The 18,225-nt window shown below is 43.2% G+C and overlaps 1 pseudogene; it reads left to right on the forward strand.

Moving 5' to 3' along the window:
* LOC118372676 (disco-interacting protein 2 homolog B-A-like) overlaps nt 1-18,225 on the forward strand; it is an 88,896-nt pseudogene that overhangs the window by 65,056 nt on the left and 5,615 nt on the right.

An 18,225-nucleotide genomic window follows, 5' to 3' on the forward strand; every position in this document is an offset into this window, starting at 1 on the left:
CAGGGAACAAGTGTTTAAAGGATGCTTCTCATAGGGACTTATCTGTTTCTGTTCTTAGGTGAGACACTAGTGAACGTTCTGGACTTTAAAAAGGACATGGGCCTGTGGCATGGAGTTCTTACGGTGGGAGGATAATAGTTACTGGTAAACTGATTTCATATCATATGTATTTTTGTTTAATAAGTTGTATTTTGTTCTTCTTTCAGAGTGTAATGAACAGGATCCACACCATCAGTGTGCCCTATGCTGTGATGAAGGCTTGCCCTCTCTCCTGGGTTCAGAGGGTCCACATACACAAAGGTAGTTACACCACCTCCACACTCTCTCTCTCTCTCTGTGTGACCATGAGAACACTGTGAGGTTAATGTACTCATTTGTCCCTCCTCTTCCCCCGTAGCGCGCGTTGCCTTGGTGAAGTGTCGTGACCTGCACTGGGCCATGATGGCACACAGGGAACAGAGGGACACCAGCCTGGAATCACTGCACATGCTCATCGTTGCTGATGGAGCCAACCCCTGTGAGTGTGAAATGTAGTCCATGCAGGGAAATGTAGTCTCTGGAAGCCACACTGGAACTACAGGTGGCAGACATGCTTGGAACTGGTCTGCATGGCAACTTCCAGGCTGTCAGTGGGGCTGACATAGAGCAAACGTCCCACATGCAATAGGACAATTGCAAGTGAAAAACAAAGCTCTGTATGGTTAGAATAGATTCCCTCTAAAAATGTTCAGTGTTGTGAGATGTCTCTATCTGTGTCTCTCCCTTAGGGTCGGTGTCATCCTGCGATGCCTTCCTCAACGTGTTCCAGATCCACGGGTTGAAGCCAGAGGTCATCTGTCCCTGTGCCACCTCCCCTGAGGCCATGACGGTGGCCATCCGCAGGTAGGATAGGCCTGATGGGTCTTCTTGGCGAATGTAACAGTTTGTGTTTTGTTTTGCTACTTGGCAAAATGTGTTTGTAGTACCCTGATTTCCCTCTGGACAAATGGGAGTAAATTAAAGTTACATACTGCTCCTTCAATGATTGAATGCATGTATGGATAAAAGGATCGTCTTTCGGCAGTATGTGTATATTTTTCTGTAAAATTCCTGCCCTGTGCCCAGGCCGGGGGTGCCGGGGACACCCCTCCCAGCCAGGGCCATCCTCTCCATGGGGGGTCTAAGTCACGGGGTCATCAGGGTCAATGCGGAGGACAAGAACTCTGCCCTCACCGTGCAGGACGTGGGTCACGTGATGCCTGGAGGTGAGGAAAGGGGATAAGGGGTGCACAGTGTAGAAGAGCGAGAGAAATGGGGAAAGATATCAGGAGTGAAATCCATTTGTATGTGTGTAACTGGCTTAGAAATAAATAGGTTTCTGAATTATTGTGTGCATCTGACTGTCTCTGTATCTCTGTGTGTAGTGAAGCCTGTATCTGTGTCTGCAGCTCTGATGTGTATAGTGAAGCCTGTCTCTGATGTGTATAGTGAAGCCTGTCTCTGATGTGTATAGTGAAGCCTGTATCTGTGTCTGCAGCTCTGATGTGTATAGTGAAGCCTGTCTCTGATGTGTATAGTGAAGCCTGTCTCTGATGTGTATAGTGAAGCCTGTATCTGTGTCTGCAGCTCTGATGTGTATAGTGAAGCCTGTCTCTGTGTCTCTGATGTGTATAGTGAAGCCTGTCTCTGTGTCTCTGATGTGTAGTGAAGCCTGTATCTGTGTCTGCAGCTCTGATGTGTATAGTGAAGCCTGTATCTGTGTCTGCAGCTCTGATGTGTATAGTGAAGCCTGTCTCTGTGTCTCTGATGTTTATAGTGACGCCTGTCTCTGTGTCTCTGATGTGTATAGTGAAGCCTGTCTCTGTGTCTCTGATGTGTAGTGAAGCCTGTATCTGTGTCTGCAGCTCTGATGTGTATAGTGAAGCCTGTATCTGTGTCTGCAGCTCTGATGTGTATAGTGAAGCCTGTCTCTGTGTCTCTGATGTTTATAGTGACGCCTGTCTCTGTGTCTCTGATGTGTATAGTGAAGCCTGTATCTGTGTCTGCAGCTCTGATGTGTATAGTGAAGCCTGTCTCTTATGTGTATAGTGAAGCCTGTCTCTGTGTCTCTGATGTGTATAGTGAAGCCTGTCTCTGATGTGTATAGTGAAGCCTGTCTCTGTGTCTCTGATGTGTATAGTGAAGCCTGTCTCTGTGTCTGCAGCTCTGATGTGTATAGTGAAGCCTGAAGGGCCTCCTCAGCTGTGTAAGACAGATGAGATAGGGGAGATTGTGGTGAACTCTCGTGCCGGAGGCAACATGTACTATGGCCTACCAGGAGTCACCAAGAACACCTTTGAGGTACAGACCCACAACCATTCAATTCCCCCTTATGTGTTACAGCATATCTTACACCAATATGCTGTTCAACACTTCTTCTATTAGACATTTTAATGAAACATGTCTGTCTATAGGTGATTCCGGTCAATACTCTTGGTGCTCCTATTGGAGAGATCCCCTTTGTGAGATCCGGACTCCTAGGCTTTGTAGGACCTGTAAGTAGGAATGTTGTGTGTATGTGCGCGTGCGTCCATATCTGTGAGCATTTGTGTGTCAGTCTGTATTGACGGCTGTGTCTAACCCTTCTACAGGGCAGTCTGATATTTGTGGTGGGGAAAAACGAAGGCCTGCTGATGGTGAGTGGGAGGAGACACAATGCTGATGACTTGGTGGCCACAGCACTCGCCGTGGAGCCTGTCAAGACTGTGTATCGCGGAAGGTGATTACGGTGTGTGTGTGTGCGCATGGGTCAGCATGTATTTGAATCAACATTGGATGAGATCTGTGCAGTTTGTGCTCGATGTGAGTCAATTGTAGTGGGGATTGAGCATAGAGATGTATATCGATCATTACAGGGAAATAACTTGTTTTTGCGTGGACATTGTCATTGAGGGCTTCCACCATTTTAAAGTGGGTGGGGATTCCTATGGTTTGGGAATGATCAGCAAATGATCAGAGCATTGTCTTCTTCAGAGTGGTTTTGTGTGGGTAGGAATTGTGGTGTTCTCGGCTTTATGTGTGGATGTGTATTTATGTGTAATGAATAAATACAGTCGAAGTCGGAAGTTTACATATACCTTAGCCAAATACATTTAAACTCAGTTTTTCACAATTCCTGACATTTAATCCTAATAAAAATTCCCTGTTTTAGGTCAGTTAAGATCACCACTTTATTTTAAGAGTGTAAAATGTCAGAATAATAGTAGAGAATGATTTATTTCAGCTTTTATTTCTTTCATCACATTCTCAGTGGGTCAGTGGGTCTACTCAATTAGTAGATGGTAGCATTGTCTTTAAATTGTTTAACTTGGGCCAAACATTTCGGGAACCTTCCACAAGCTTCCCACAATAAGTTGGGTGAATTTTGTCCCATTCCTCCTCACAGAGCTGGTGTAACTGAGTCAGGTTTGTAGGCCTCCTTGCTTGCACACGCCTTTTCAGTTCTGCCCACAAATTTTCTATAGGATTGAGGTCAGGGCTTTGTGATGGCCACTCCAATAGCTTGACTTTGTTGTCCTTAAAACATTTTGCCACAACTTTGGAAGTATGCTTGGGGTCATTGTCCATTTGGAAGACCCATTTGTGACCAAGCTTTAACTTCCTGACTGATGTCTTGAGATGTTGCTTCAATATATCCACATGATTTTCTTGCCTCATGATGCCATCTATTTTGTGAAGTGCACCAGTCCCTCCTGCAGCAAAGCACCCCCACAACATGATACTGCCACCCCCGTGCTTCACGGTTGGGATTGTGTTCTTCGGCTTGCAAGCTTCCCCCTTTTTCCTCCATGACCATAACAATGGTCATTATGGCCAAACAGTTCTATTTTTGTTTCATCAGACCAGAAGACATTTCTCCAAAAACTACGAACTTTGTCCCATGTGCAGTTGCAAACCTTAGTCTGTATTTTTTATGTCGGTTTTGGAGCAGTGGCTTCTTCCTTGCTGAGTGGCCTTTCAGGTTATGTCGATATACAGTATGACTCGTTTTACTGTGGATATAGATACTTTTGTACCTGTTTTCTCCAGCATCTTCACAAGCTCTTTTGCTGTTGTTGTGGGATTGATTTGTACTTTTCACACCAAAGTACGTTCATCTCTAGGAGACAGAACGCGTTTCCTTCCTGAGCGGTATGACGGCTGCATGGTACCATGGTGTTTATACTTGCGTACTATTGTTTGTACAGATGAACGTGGTACCTTCAGGCGTTTTGAAATTACTTCCAAGGATGAACCAGACGTGTGCAGGTCTACAATGTTTTTTTCTGAGGTCTTGGCTGATTTCTTTTGATTTTCCCATGATGTCAAGCAAATAGGCACAGAGTTTGAGGGTAGGCCTTGAAATACATCCACAGGTACACCTCCAATTGACTCAAATTATGTCAATTAGCCTATCAGAAGCTTCTAAAGCCATGACATCATTTTCTGTAATTTTCCAAGCTGTTTATAGGCACAATCAACTTAGTGTATGTAAACTTCTGACCCACTGGAATTGTGATACAGTGAATTATAAGTGAAATAATCTCTCTGTAAACAATTGTTGGAAAAATTACTTGTGTCATGCACAAAGTAGATGTCCTAACCGACTTGCCAAAACTATAGTTTGTTAACAAGAAATTTGTGGAGTGGTTGAAAAACGAGTTTTAATGACTCCAACCTAAGTGTATGTAAACTTCCGACTTCAACTACATGTGTGTGTGTGACTATGGATCATTGCAGAGTAGACATTCTAATCCGCATGTGTGTGTCAGGATTGCGGTGTTCTCTGTGACGGTGTTCTATGATGAGAGGATTGTGGTTGTGGCAGAGCAGAGGCCAGATGCCAGTGAGGAGGACAGCTTCCAGTGGATGAGCAGAGTACTGCAGGTAGCTAACCCCCCGACAAACACCTCTTTCTTGGTACATACCAAAACAAACACCACTGTTTTCAATGTACAGGGAAGTTGTCTAACTAAGGAGTGGTGTGTGTGTGTGTGTGTGTGTGTGTGTGTGTGTGTGTGTGTGTGGGCGTGGGCGTGGGCGTGGGCGCGTGCGTGTGTATTGTCCAGGCCATTGACAGTATCCACCAGGTGGGTCTGTACAGCCTAGCCCTGGTACCTGCCAACACGTTACCCAAGACCCACCTGGGAGGGATCCACATCTTTGAGACCAAGCAGAACTTCCTGGACGGCAACCTGCACCCCTGTAACATCCTCATGTGCCCCCATACCTGTGTCACCAACCTCCCCAAACCACGGCAGAAACAGCCAGGTACAGTAGGCTCAGTTTAGGGGATCATACAGCAAAACTTGGCAATTGATTTGGCTTACAGTTACCATGTCTTTTGAGCTAGGGACTGTTTATCTGATTGTAAATATGCATTCTCTCTTTCACATATTCACTCTCTCTCTTTAGTGGGTGTGGGTCCAGCCTCCATCATGGTGGGGAACCTGGTAGCAGGGAAGAGGATAGCCCAGGCAGCAGGCAGGGATCTGGGAATGATCGAGGACCAGGACCTGGTCAGGAAGGTAGGACCACCTCAGGACCTCTCTCATCTCACCAGTTAGAAAGGACCCACATGCACGTTGGACCATAGCAGGGTAGGGATGATAGCGGTAGCTGGCACTAATAACCTGGTGGTAGCCAACACTACTAACAATGGCATGCCGACTCACGGTCAGTATGCTGTTGGGCTGCCAGCGGCATAATACTACCATATTGGTTGCCACCAGTGGTCCAATAAGTGTTTACTAGCTATTTAGTTGGACAGGACAAGATAGCTGGTAAACCATGTGGGCAACATGATGCATTCTCTCCTCTCCTCTGTCCTAATGCACCCATCTCTCTGGATCTATATAGCTCCGTATGTGGCCTACTATCATGGTAAGAGCTACTGCCCCCTCTAACTCTGTAACACCCTGGTCCTACCTTTGCTTCTGTCTGGAATGTGCTGTACAGTGAAGCTCCAAATGTGAATGGAGCCATTCTTCAGTTGCACACACAGATCTTTCTATGGATGCAAGTTCTGGCAAGATGTGAGCTCTTGCATGGTGTCAGAAGTAATGCTCGGAATCTGCATGTGCCAATGTATTATTCAGTTTTCTGTTATTTTTCTGGATCACAGCACAGTTATGGTGACAATCTGTCGGCGTACCTCTTAATGCCACCTGATGCCACATGCCTTCCATCACCTCTGAATGTTCAGAATAGTACACATATACACAAACACACACTAGCAACTCGCATGCCCCTCCAACTTGAGGAGCTGTCCTTTTCAGCCATGTGTTTCCTGTGTTTGAGGGGTACAAAATCCACTTGTCACTTAAATCACGTGAGATTGATTGCCTTCATTTTACTCCTGCGACTGTTTCATACTCTTGCTTGTGCCTGAGGTTTTTTCCCTTTAACATTACGACTGCATAAATGTTGTAATCAAACAGTCAAACACCCCGTGGTAATGGCTGAAATGGGCTCAATGGAATACATTGTCTTTCCGTTGCATCTATAAGAACACTAAAGCTTTGTCTGGGATTTAATGCCTCGTCTCAACGCTTACATCACAAGAAAGAGAAGAAAGATCACTTTTGATTTGATGGGTGTTCATTTTTAGGGAATTGAAAAAATGTATAATTTAATATCGTTGAAATGTTTACAAATGAGGTGAACTTAAATGAAAGCAACTTCCAAAAATGAACACAGATTGTAGTGATGTTATGTCTGATCTCGCAAACAATGTAAAGTATGTGTAGATAGGTGTCATCTAGAGGCTTGTTGGTTTTTAATCCGAGAGTATCCTGCTATTGACACACTTGTTGAATTATGCAACAGAACGTGACTACAGTAATTCATGAGACAGTGGAGACAGCGCAGTTGAGTGTAGTCCTAAATAGAGCAAGTTTGTGGAGGTAGCAGCCCTGTTCCACCCCTTTATGTTAAGGTTTTCACATGTATTCATGCAAATCGGGCACATACATTTTTCTTTCTTTCAACACAAAATATAAAATAAAATAGCATTAGAAAATGTGTATATATGAGTAGATTCTAGAAAATGTATATATGAGTGCATTCTAAGAAATAAAAAATTTGACAATAAGTTGAATACCTGAATTCCCACCAAACTCCCTGAACTAAAATATTTATGTGCTATAATTTAGTCTATCTGATTATTTAAAACATTTTTAAAAAATGTGGAGTATCTTTATCCATTGTCCAACTGTTGCATTTATTAGAATATTTTTTGTTGTTGTTGATGACTGTTGCCACACACACACACACACACACACACACACACACACACACACACACACACACACACACACACACACACACACACACACACACACACACACACACACACACACACACACACACACACACAGGCCTTGCTGATCTGCAGAGTTGTGTGGACTCAGAGGAAGTCTCTGGCAAGCCATCTTCCAGACATTCACATCTCCTCTTTATGTGCTTTGCTTTCTCTCCCCAATGGATCTCTCCCAATCATTGCTGTTAGCTACAACTGAAATCAGTTCATTATTTTAAGAAGTAGTTTGGCTAATGCTGCATGTTCTAAATTGTCCATTTGCTTGTTGATTTGCCAATGGGAGTGACAGTTTCCTTCCTCTTGGTAGAAAAGCTGCTTACGGAGGACATTTTGGCTCCAGGGTTATTTACTGCTGAGTGACTGTATTGACCATCTTCATGACCTTAGACTTAGCTTAAGAGAATGAACTTGAGGAAATTAAAGTTCTATCGAGTTCCTCCCATCAGCAAAATAAAACTTATATTATATTTCTTTGTGGTTATTATGGCATAACTTTATATCAATGTATTATAATGTAAAAAATCTTGTTGATATAAAATTGATATCCATATTGGCATGATTGCTACGGAATGAACTTTGACCCTCTTTTCTCTCCTCAGCACCAGTTCTTGTCCGAGGCTCTACAGTGGAGGGCACAGACTGATCCAGACCACTGTCTCTATGTGCTGCTCAATGCAAAGGTAGCACTCTCACACTTATAGACTCACTCTCACACATACAATAAACAGAACACCCCCCATATACAGTTGGGCCCAGTTGTAAATAAACCCCTTTTCCCTACCCTCTCTAACTCCTGTGCTTCAGGGTCTAGTTGTATCCACAGCAACATGTGTGCAGCTGCACAAGCGGGCGGAGAAGACTGCAGCGGCTCTCGCAGAGAAAGGCAGCATCAACACCGGGAACAACGTGGTGCTGCTCTACCCTCCTGGTGGGTCCTTCCGTCTGTCTGTCCTCCTGTCTCTGTTTGTCCATCTGTCATACTGGCACTGATACTGGCATAGTCATACCCATTCAGGATGACTTACAGTTATCGTCACTTTCTCGTTCTGTCTCTCACTCTAGGTATTGATCTGATAGCCTCTTTCTATGGCTGCCTGTATGCTGGCTGTGTTCCTGTCACTGTCAGACCTCCTCACCCACAGAACCTGGCAGCCACACTGCCCACTGTCCGCATGATCATTGACGTAAGTGTGTATGTGTGCTATCTTTTGATCACCTGAGTGTATGAGGTTGGGTGCTATTTTATGAGCATGGTGTTTGGGTGTCATTATTTTGGTCTTCCTAAGGTAGGAAGTTGGAACCATATTTTTCTACAAACTAACATGTTGTTTGTGGTGCCTCTCTGTCCCCAGGTCAGTAAAGCTGCCTGTATCCTCACTACTCAGAACCTCATGAGGATCCTGCGCTCCAAAGAGGCTGCAGCCACAGTGAACATTAAAACATGGCCGACAATCATAGACACAGGTACCATAGAACAGGGGTTCTAAAACAAGGTGTCGCAGGGGACCCCTTTTGTGATAACAAATTCATCAGGGACACCTTCATCAGAACACAACTCAAATGAGATAAAAATAGCATACAAGGAGTTTTACTATGACTTCAGCAGTGCATGGCCAGACGAACAATTGCATTTTCTGGGAAGGAACATTTTAAAGGGCAGCCTATTGACATCAGAGAATTTTTGCAGTTTTCCAGCTACTTTCTGCATGTCTACACATTTTGTCATGGGGCACAGAGATGTTTTATTGTTGCTGCTTTAAAGAGTAACTTTCATGGGAAACACAGAACTTTCTTTTTTAATCAGATGTTTTAGGCTTAGTTATAGTGAAACATGTCAAGTCCTCATTTTGACAGCGTAGCAAAAGTGATATATTTTGGTCTTTTAGTAGTAAATCGATCTCTTTTTGTCCCTAGCGATTCAAATATACCATTGAAATGCTGATGTAGAAGCGCTTTGAGAAGGTGCCTATACGTCATCAAGGGAGGCGTTCAGTATGAAAGACACTCCCTTCTAGATAAGCTGGGTGGTACCACCTCAAGGCTAACTAACTTGTTTGGCAATGGTCTTGATAAGTGGAGTTTGCCAATATATTTAGCATGATGCTTCCATAACTCGACTACTGACATTACACAAAATACTAAAGGCAGACAGGCACATTTCAGCATATGAACAAATTCTATGTTTTTGCTTACCGTTTCATACACATCTATGTGCTTTTACAATGAAAACAAACCATGTAGGCTATGAGGATCATACTTTTAGATTCATAGCTACCTCTATCATAACAAGAAATAGATGATAATGGTAGTCATGTCAGCTGGTTGTAGTTTCTCCCAACTACTATGACTGGTGGTGTAGTCTGCTAAGACAGTTGGTTGGCTCATAGTTCAATGGTTGTGAGTTCTAATCCCACATGGGGCAGTTGTTTTTTTCTTTTAAAAAATGATCCTTAATTTACAATATTCATCCTGTGCCCACATGTCTAATTCTGAAAAGTGAACGCTTACCTGTGAGAGGGCTCGCCCTGGTAGTAGTTATAGGTTTTTATACAGTACCCAAGACCAATCTGAGTTCATTTTCAATAGATGTCAGGAACTCCGCGCCTTACCACTGTGAGCTTACTGTCCAGAGTTGTATTTGCTCCGATGCATATAGTTTTATCAGAGCGTGCCAGTGGACTTTTAGTAAGAAAGGGTTGGGATCAGGTACAACTATGTTTACCCACACCCAAAATATATATTTATGAGCAATATCCCAACCCACAAATTCTCACCTGATTTTAATTAATATTTTTTATTTGAAGGGGTTGAGCAAAGGCTGAATTTGGGGTTGAGAGTTACCTTGAAAGCTAATATCCTGCAATTCCACACATTTTGCTATGAGGCTAGGTGAACTTTGCTTAGATAACAGAGCATTTGTTTAAAAAAAAATCTGTCATTTTGGGTATTACAATAAGTATTGAGTTGAAAAATATAGAATTGGAATGCTGTGGATACCAATATCCCTGTGAGCCTCCTATGCCCATGTTGCCCATGGTTAAAAACATAAATTGTAGATAAATAATATCACATTGTATTACACCCTCTAAACTTATTTCATGGATCCCTTTTCAACATTTGTTTAATCTGTTGTTGCTAGTAATATTCATTTGTATTTATTTTTGTTAAAAAAAAATATATATACATTGCAGAAGACCCCTTCCCTTTTTCCAAATGTTGCTACGTTACAGCCTTATTCTAAAATTGATTACAATAATTGGTTTCCTCATCAATCTACACACAATACCCCATAATGACAAAAGTATTACAAGTACAAGTACACAAGTATTCAAACCCTGTAGGCCGTCATTGTAAAAAATAATTTGTTCTTAACTGACTTGCCTAGTTAAGCTGTCTTCAAAGCAATGGGTGGCAACTTAGAATCTCATATAAAATATTTTTTTATTTGTTTTACACTTTTTTGGTTACTACATGATTCCAAATGTGTTATTTCATAGTTTTGTTGTATTCACTATTATTCTACAATGTAGAAAATAGTAAAGAAATACAGCAATATCCTTGACTCAGTAGGTGTGTCCAAACTTTTGGCTGGTACTGTATATATTTATTTATTTTGAGATCTGGCTGTGGACCCCCTGCAGTACCGCCGCACCCCACTTCGAGAACCCTTGCCATGGGTCTTACATACAGTACATACCTGACCATAGAATCTGAGCCAGAGAAACTCAACCTTGTTGTGCATGTTTTCTTCCTCCAGATGACCTACCTCGCCGTAGACCCCCAATGATCTATAAGCCCCCCACGGTAGAGATGATTGCCTATCTGGACTTCAGTGTGTCTACCACAGGCATGCTCACTGGGGTCAAGGTAAGGTCACCCACAGGAGGCTACTCATTGGTCTCAATACTCTAAAAAAGCCCCAGATAGTTTGCAAACTTGGTGGCCCATGAGCGGCCTGCCATTGGCAAAGTCAATAGCCAACAGCTAATTTTGCTCCTCTGATTTACAGTGGGCCAATGGCGGTAGCCATAACCATGACTTTACCTGTTGATTCTGCTTCTCTTATTGGTTGTTTCTTTGTGATGCTTGTGTGTGTGTGTGTTTCTGTCCATCAGATCTCCCATGCGGCAGTCAGTGCTCTGTGTCGCTCCATCAAGCTGCAGTGTGAATTCTACTCCTCACGCCAAATAGCCATTTGCCTAGACCCTTACTGTGGCCTGGGCTTTGTACTGTGGTGTCTCGCAAGGTCACACACACACACACACACACACACACACACACACACACACACACACACACACACACACACACACACACACACACACACACACACACACACACACACACACACACACACACACACACACACACACACACACAGTATCTTTATCTCTCTCTCATACAAACATTTTGAAATCATACCTTCTATTGTTTCCTGTGTGTAGTGTGTACTCAGGGCACCAGTCCATCCTAATCCCTCCTCTGGAGTTGGAGAGCTGTCTGCCCCTGTGGCTGAGCACCCTGAGCCAGTACCGGATCAGAGACACCTTCTGCTCCTACTCTGTCATGGAGCTCTGCACCAAGGGGATAGGCACGCAGACAGAGATACTCAAAGTGAGTATAACACACACACATTCTCTCACACACATACACACACACACACACATGTACATGCTAACTCACCGTCTCCCTCTTTTCCCTCCAGGCGCGGGGGCTGAACCTGTCATGTGTGAGGAGCTGTGTGGTGATAGCAGAGGAGCGTCCTCGTCTGGCCCTCACCATGTCCTTCTCCAAGTTGTTTAAAGACCTCGGCCTCTCACCCCGCGCTGTCAGCACAGCCTTCGGATCCAGGGTCAACCTTGCCATTTGCATGCAGGTACTGAACCAGTTAGAACCGTTACTCTACCAGCTAGAACAAGTTCTGTGAGGAGGTACTAGGCAACAGGGAATTTCATTTTTTATTGAACCTTTATTTAACTACAAAAGTCAGTTAAGAACCCATTCTTATTTACAATGACTACCTACAAGATGGAAGCATAACTAATTTGTTTGGAAATATACTTTTATTAATAGCTAAAGGAAAACAAATGTTTTGACGGCCATGGCCAATGTTCCAATGATTTGTGGTTGATGCATTGACCAGTGTCTCCCTGAACTGGAGGTTAGAGCCTCCTGTTTACTGTACATAACATACATGTAAATAGAGGCCTCTGAGGGTTGTCTGCCTTAGTCCAGGTCAGTTAGTACATCAGGACCTTCCTGTGTGTCTCATTAAGGACTGATCCAAGTTTTCAGTCAGGTTGTCTGTGTTTTTCAGGGCACCACTGGACCGGACACCTCCACTGTGTATGTGGACATGAAGTCCCTCCGCCATGACAGGTGAGAACATGTAGACCCTAGTGGTATGTTTTATGTATGAGCAGCTTTGATGCTGAGTAAGACATTTTTCTACAGTATTGAGTTCACCATCACAATGTGCTTTCATTTTCTATCTCAGAGTGAGGCTGGTGGAGAGAGGAGCCCCTCAGAGTCTCCCTCTGATGGAGTCTGGCAAAGTAAGTCTCCCCTGATGGATCCACACACATTAAATGCCCTTTGTGCTCAGATACAAGATGTGTTGTTGTGGGAGTTTGTTGGTCACCATGTATCACTCTCTTTAGATCTTACCAGGAGTCAGGGTGATCATCGTGAACCCAGAGACCAGGGGACCTCTAGGAGATTCCCATCTAGGAGAGGTGAGAGGAGATAGAATGCTAATATTAGAGTGAAAATGGCAACATGTGGGATAGAGAAAAGGATGGGAAATATGCAGGGTATAATTAGGAAAAAGCCCTATCAATCCTAGCCCTATCAATAACCAAGTTCTCCTCACACATAACTCTCCTATTCCATCCCTAATTCTACCTTGTCCCCTCCTCTGCTCTCTGTCAGATCTGGATCAACAGCCCTCACAGTGCCAGTGGCTACTATGCCATCTATGGAGAGGAGAGCCTGCAGGCCAACCACTTCAACACCAAGCTGAGCTTCGGAGATCCCACGACCCTGTGGGCCAGGACTGGCTACCTGGGCTTCGTCAAGAGGACTGAGCTACTGGATGCCGCTGGGGGTCAGTGGCTGGGCCTGGTCAGGGCTATGTAGGCTAACGCTAATGGCTAACATGAAAAGGGATGGCTATGGATGCTAATGTTCTTATTTAGTGTTTTATTTTATTTTTTTGCAATACTAAAACACACACATACAAACGCCAGCTTACAAACATCACCCTGCCCAGACCCACCTGCTCACACCCCCGTCCATCTCCAGCGCACGCATCACTCTCTGCTACATCTTCATTGCCCACACACTTAACATTTAGATAATAGTGTTTGACCTTTCCATTGTGTTAACGTTGGAGGAGTGGTTGATTTTCCAGTTTTAAAGTACATTACATAAAAAACAGTATAACATAACATCCCTACACCACCACATATCCACAACACAAAATGTTCAATACCACCATACAAAAATATCATAATGCTTGCTTATGCATGTGTCTGGACTTTGCATGTGTCTGGACTGTGAAGAGTCCTCTGGTGGCATGTCTTGTGGGGTATGCATGAGTGTCCGAGCTGTGTGCTAGTATTTTAAAAACAGACAGCTAGGTACATTCAGCTTGTAACACCTCTTACAAAAACAAAAAAACACTTTGAGCCATGAGAGATTGACATACATGCCATTAATGTTAGCTCTCCATGTACTTTTAAGAGCCAGTCGTGCTGCCCTGTTCTGAGCCAACTGCAATTTTCCCAAGTCCCTCTTTGTGGCACCTGACCACACGACTGAACAGTAGTCTAGGTGTGACAAAACTAGGGCCTGTAGGACCTGCCTTGTTGATAGTGCTGTTAAGAATTCAGAGCTGCGCTTTATTATGGACAGACTTCTCCCCATCTTAGCTACTGTTGTATCAATATGTTTTGACCATGACAGTTTACAATCCAGGGTAACTCCAAGCAGTTTAGTCACCTCAACTTGCTCAATTTTCACATATTTCATTATGAGACATAGTTGAGGTTTAGGGTTTAGTGAATGATTTGTCCCAAATAAACTTTTCAGCAAACTTAACATGTGTAAGTGTATGAACATAACAAGATTCAACAACTGAGACATAAACTGAACAAGTTCCACAGACATGTGACTAACAGAAATAGAATAATGTGTCCCTGAACAAAGGGGGGGATCAAAATCAAAAGTAATAGTCAGTATCTGGTGTGGCATTAAGTACTGCAGTGCATCTCCTCATCATGGACAGCACCAGATTTGCCAGTTCTTGCTGTGAGATGTTACCCCACTCTTCCACCAAGAAACCTGCAAGTTCCCGGACATTTCTGGGGGGGAATGACCCTAGCCCTCACCCTCCGATCCAACAGGTCCCAGATGTGCTCAATGGGTTTGAGATCTGGGCTCTTCGCTGGCCATGGCAGAACACTGACATTCCTGACTTGCAGGAAATCACGCACAGAAAGAGCAGTATTGCTGGTGGCATTGTCATGCTAGAGTGTCATGTCAGGATGAGCCTGCAGGAAGGGTACCACATGAGGGAGGAGGATGTCTTCCCTGTAACACACAGCGTTGAGATTGCCTGCAATGACAACAAGCTCAGTCCGATGATGCTGTGACACATCGCCCCAGACCATGACGGACCCTCCACCTCCAAATCGATCCCACTCCAGAGTACAGGCCTCGGTGTAACGCTCATTCCTTCGACAATAAACGCGAATCCGACCATCACCCCTGGTGAGACAAAACCGCGACTCATCAGTGAAGAGCACTTTGCCAGTCCTGTCTGGTCCAGCGACGGTGGGTTTGTGCCCATAGGCGACGTTGTTGCCAGTGATGTCTGGTGAGGACCTGCCTTACAACAGGCCTACAAGCCCTCAGTTCAGCCTCTCTCAGCCTATTGCGGACAGTCTGAGCACTGATGGAGGGATTGTGCGTTCCTGGTGTAACTCAGGCAGTTGTTGTTGCCATCCTGTACCTGTCCCGCAGGTGTGCTGTTTGAATGTACCGATCCTGTGCAGGTGTTGTTTACACGTGGTCTGCCACTGAGAGGACGATCAGCTGTCCATCCTGTCTCCCTGTATCGTTGTCTTAGGCGTCTCACAGTACGGACATTGGAATTCATTGCCCTGACCACATCTGCAGTCCTCATGCCTCCTTGCAGCATGCCTAAGGCAAGTTCACGCAGATGAGCAGGGAAACCTGGCCATCTTACTTTTTATGTTTTTCAGAGTTAGTAGAAAGGTCTCTTTGGTGTCTTTTAAGTTTTCATAACTGTGACCTTAATTGCCTACCGTCTGTAAGCTGGTAGTGTCTTAATGACCGTTCCACAGGTGCATGTTCATTCATTGTTTATGGTTCATTGAACAAGCATGGGAAACAGTGTTTAAACCCTTTACAATGAAGATCTGTGAAGTTATTTGGATTTTTACAAATGATCTTTGAAAGACGGTCCTGAAAAAGAGACGTTTCTTTTTTTGCTGAGTTTGTGTTGCCACCCTATGGTCACGCACTACTCCTAAAGCACATTTAGACACTAACAGCTTACAGACGGTAGGCAATTAAGGTCACAGTTATGAAAACTTAGGACACTAAAAGAGGCCTTTCTGTGTAACTTGTTCAGTTTGTCTCAGTTGTTGAATCTTGTTATGTTCATACAAATATTTGCACATTAAGTTTGCTGAAAATAAACGCAGTTGACAGTGAGAGGACGTTTATTTTTTTGCTGAGTTTATGAATATCCTTTTCTGACTCAAATAGGATTCCCTCAAGATTGCTCTGATTTTCAAAAGATTTCAAATAGAAATGTTGTGATACGAAACTTTTAAGTTGCATGTATTTAAAAATATCTACGTTGGTCAGTCCAAAATTGCTTTTTAATTCTGTCGTGGAAATAAATGTATTTCCTATTACCAAGTTTTCCATGGCGACCAAGTTATCGGTGAATTCTGAAACACTATCCAAGGATTTTTCCATATGGATGTGTTTTTCCGGAGTGATATTGGTTCTTGTAGAATCAGTTTCAGTTTCATATTGTTGTTCATTTCCAAAGCTTTATCCTTTGAAAATAGACACGTGAAAAGATTCTGGGGATGAGCATGTGCATCTTCATTATGTACCCATTGTTCCTCCTTTGTGCATTTAACTATATGTCACAAGTAAATGCCTTGGGTAGCGACATGATACAATTCCAAGTCTGCAAGGTTAAAACTGTCAGAGAATGAAAAGGAAAGTTTTACATCTTCAAGTTTTATTTTCCAATATGAAGTCTTATGACCGAGCATACTTTTTAAAGGATGTCTTTGGTGGGGTAATTGGTATTACTGAGAATAAATATAAAAACTTTAGGAGCCATGCCTGTCAAGACTCAGGAGAAGATCCAGAAGCAGACAGTTTCAAAGTAACAAAAGTTTATTACAAAAACAAGGGCAGGCAAACTGCAGGTCAAGGGCAGGCAGAGGTCAGTAATGCAGGGTGGTGTGACAAGGTACAGAACGGCAGGCAGGCTCAGGGTCAGGGCAGGCAGAATGGTCAAAACCGGGAAAACTAGAGAAAGACAGGAGCATGGGGAAAACGCTGTTAGGCTTGACGAAACAAAAGGAACTGGCAATAGACAGAAACCACGGGTATAAATACACTGGGGATAATGAGGCAGATGGGCGACACATGGAAGGGGGTGGAAACGAGCACAAAGACAGGTGAAACAGATCAGGGTGTGACACATGCCATTCTGAGGGTAATTCTACCTGTAAGATTTATGGGGAGTTTGTTCCATTTAATAGGTATGCTTTCAAATTGTTAAGTAATGGTATTAAGATATATTTATATATTTGTTTTTTGTTGTCACTTAAGCATCCTACGTGTTTATTTTTCATGGTCCACTTAAAGGATTGCTGTAGATAATGAGTATTCTTTTTTTATTTTTCCTATTAACAGTTTAGTTTATATTAATGTTTAGCAATACTGATACCTGTTACGTTTGCGTCCTGTCTAATTCTTTCTGCAAGTGCTTCAATTGCCAGTGCAAACAGGTGGGAGAGAGGACATCCCTGTCTTGTGCCTATTTATAATGCAATTTCTTCAGATAATGTATTATTTGTGAATATTTTGATTTTAGGACATTTATATAATAATATTTATTACAGCTGGAAAGTTTAAATCTTTCTACGTTTTTAATAGAAAAGGTCTTTCAAGACGGTAGAAAGCCTTTTCAGCATCAACAGACATTGATAAATCTATATCTTGTTTTTTTGCATATTGTATAAAACTGAAACATTTGTCTTTTTAATGAACCTTTTTTGATATGTATCAAGTCTGGTAAGTCTTTTGCCATTCTGTTGCTTATAGGCTTGGTTATGTTATTGTCACAATTGATTAAACTTATGGGTCTGTAATCAGCAGGGGTCTCTCCAGATTTTCCTGGTTTTAATATAACTGAAATAACTGTTTGATACATGGAACTAGGAAGCACTGAATTGAGTAACGTGTTGCTATAGATGCTAATGCTAATAGATAACATGAAAAGGGAGAATAGGGATCCGATCTATCACCATTCCCAGTTTTCAATATTGTTTGCCCCTCTTTGTCTGTCTCCCTATCTGTGGTCAGATCGTCATGACGCCCTGTTTGTGGTGGGTTCCCTGGATGAGACTCTAGAGCTGAGGGGGCTGCGCTACCACCCTATTGACATCGAGACATCTGTGTCCCGGGCTCACCGCAGCATTGCAGAGAGGTCAGAACACTGGGGGGTCCCAGCCGACCTTACTATTGTCCATTTGGTTGGTCTGTTTTCATAATTGTGTGTGTGTACGTGCGCATGTATCTTAGTCTGACATTTGATTATAACCCCTTTCTCTCCTCTCACTCTGTGT

Source organism: Oncorhynchus keta, chromosome 21 (genome assembly GCF_023373465.1).
Source record: "Oncorhynchus keta strain PuntledgeMale-10-30-2019 chromosome 21, Oket_V2, whole genome shotgun sequence".
Classification (NCBI taxonomy): domain Eukaryota; kingdom Metazoa; phylum Chordata; class Actinopteri; order Salmoniformes; family Salmonidae; genus Oncorhynchus; species Oncorhynchus keta.